General features: G+C 43.5%; 1 long non-coding RNA gene across 1 annotated transcript; it reads left to right on the top strand.

Annotated features, from left to right (window-relative positions):
• Nucleotides 1–411: 411 nt before the first annotated feature.
• Nucleotides 412–1,275, top strand: LOC140250310 (uncharacterized). The gene is made up of 2 exons (XR_011903133.1): nt 412–782; nt 813–1,275. It is a non-coding gene; the product is annotated as an uncharacterized lncRNA (long non-coding RNA).
• The last annotated feature ends 1,428 nt before the right edge of the window (nt 1,276–2,703 follow it).

The following is a 2,703-nucleotide window of genomic DNA, read 5'->3' as shown; positions in this document are numbered from 1 at the left end:
ATAAGCAGTGAGCCAGAGAAGGTGAAGTTGAGAGTCTGTAGCCAAGTCCCTTTGTTCAATCCTCTTATCTTGCCAAAAAACAACGCAACTCAAATGTGAAAGAATCCTGATTTGCCCTTCAGAATGCTTTTACAACTTTCATAGGTCTTTTATACCAACATCAGAATATCTCTTACATTATCACTAAGTTAAAAGACTGAGCTCAGAATATGCAAGACAGAACATTTCAGTCTTTCTAGGCATCCTGCCATGCTGCTGAATTTATAAGCCCAAGTTAAATGTCAGGACTCTCCATAGAATACATAAGGGGAGTTTATTGTCTAAGAATGAAACTGGCAGTTGCTAGCAAGTGTTAACTGGTTACTGGAAAATGCTGAAGTGCTAAGGCATGTGTCTCGCTCCGATTAAGGAGTGAGGCAAGGTTCTTTTGATAAATTATGCTCGGCGTGAGATTAAGAAGAGAAGCATTCAAATGTTGATCCGACCAGTTTATTGGGAATAATAGACGGCTGAGGGGATGGGGAAGGGAGAGCGGCGGATACCAAAATTAGGGTGATGGGGAAGGGAAAGTGGGCGATAGGAAAGGTGGAAAAGGCAAGAATTACGGAAAGCGGGGAAAGTCACCTCCTGAACGCAGCAGCGTCCCGTTGCACGTCGTTTCGTTGGACCAGGAGGAACAAGCGCAGGGGAGAGCCGCAGCAGAGGGTCAGGCCGCAAGCAGCAGATCGGTGCAGCGCAGAGCGGGAGGTAGAAAGGGCAGCGAGGTATCGGGAGGCAGCGAGGTCTTACGGAGCAGGGTCTCGGGCAGCGAGGTCTCACGGAGCAGAGTCTCGAGCAGCAAGCCCAGGTGAATCCGGTGTCCGCCGTAGGAAGACGTTGGAGGAATCTGAAGCCAGATGCCTAAGAGTTCTTCATGCATGCATCTTCTTCAGCATGCAGGCGTTCACGTAGTGAGGCATCTGATGTCAGACAACCTCCTTGTTCATGAAGAGAGGCATCTGATGTCAGAAAACCTCAACCCCAAAATCCATGGTTTGTCCATGCTCTTTTTATCCTACTTCTTCCCAGCCTTCGGGACATTTCTGGAAGGCTTGGGTCAGAGTCCTGTGAATACCTCGGAGATGGCCCTCTTCCTTGAGATAGGCCCACACAAAAGACCACTTAAGGGCCATTCATCTGTATCTTATCTCCCTTTCGTAGCTCCCGGACTTGTCCATCTGTCATCTGTCTGTCATCTGTCACGTCACCCTTAAACAAAGGGGGTCTGGAACCGTGGCTCTGACTTGCCTGGACTTGTCCTTCTGTGCGTCTCAGACAAAGGGAGTTCTGGAACCTTGGCCAGGCTTCCCTGAACTTGTCCATTTCAGCAGACTTTGAGACAGTAATGTAAAAAGCATGGCCTCTTACAGCATGACCTTATCCCAGTCATAAAAACATTTTGGAGTACATCTCATAACCAGCAAGAATCATGGCTGAGCACTGAAATTCTGAAATTGGATTAGACACATTAAAACAAACAAACAAACAAAAACAAACATCAACAATAACAAAAAAAAAAAAAAAAAAAAAGACATAACAGGGAAGAATATATTTACATGTCATGGTTTTGTAATGTTGCTGTCAATATTCCACATCATAACACCATGTGCAGTATGGACCATTAAAAAGTTCATACTCCAGTTCTGTGGAATAACAACATCCCGAATACTGAGCTCTCAGAAGAAAATTACGTATCCCAGAGGACTTTGAGGTCAGAGATAAGTCATGGGAGGAGGACATATATATGATCTCACTCCCAGGCTGGAGCTCTCTCTCTCAGACTCTTGGAGAATGGGAAGCATTGCAGTCATGTCGTCCAGAGCTCACAGTAGGCCTCTCGGTTTTTGGGGACTCTCTCTCTGTTTTGTTCGATTTATTAGCCTCAATCATATTGTATTATATTGTGTTATCTTGTATTCCGATATCATATTTAGTAAAACAAGTTTTCCTCCTTATATTGCCACCGCTGTTCTCTCTTTCCATTTCCTTTTTTACCTTCCCTTTCGGGCTGGGGGTCCAACAGGGTGGCTGTCCCCTGTCACGGGCACAGGTAGATCAGGTAACATAACCTGAAAAAGTACCTCCCAGCTGATACATTACCCAGGAATTAGAGCAGCCAGAGAGTTGTAAGTTCAAATTCTGCATAGGGATAGGAATTGACTGCAGTGTTTTATTTTCTGCTTTCCTTTTCTAGGGTATGAAATTACATTTCTAGTTTTCTGTTTTTTTTACCTCACCCCATTGAATCATCCCCTAGATGATGCAGACAGTGAGTTTAAATTTGACTCAAACTGTCACTGTAAAAAAGTAACCTAATTCTCTCTAGGTATTTAAGAGAGTAATGTAAGCTGTTGATTATTATCTAATTAGAGAAAAAGTAGTCAGCCTAAATTACCACGTTAAAATTATTTCTGATCTCAACTGCAGGTTTGTGTTCCACACCAAAACACTACAGAAGCCTGGATTCTGATTTTATAATCTCCTTGCAGCAGCTGCCACTCAGTCTTTCAAATCACACACATCTTTGATGTCAGGTTATTGTTCCATTAAGGTGCAGCTCACTGCTTCTTTCAACTCAATCTCTTTTAATCTTGCAAATCAAATAAAGCTCAGTAATGCAGATAATATGTCAAAAAATGTCCTTACCTCATTGACATTCCCAGC

This window comes from Excalfactoria chinensis, chromosome 3, assembly GCF_039878825.1.
Source record: "Excalfactoria chinensis isolate bCotChi1 chromosome 3, bCotChi1.hap2, whole genome shotgun sequence".
NCBI classification, from domain to species: Eukaryota; Metazoa; Chordata; class Aves; order Galliformes; family Phasianidae; genus Excalfactoria; species Excalfactoria chinensis.
The sequence above is the reverse complement of the archived record's forward strand: the minus strand, read 5'-3'. Positions and strand labels throughout refer to the sequence as shown.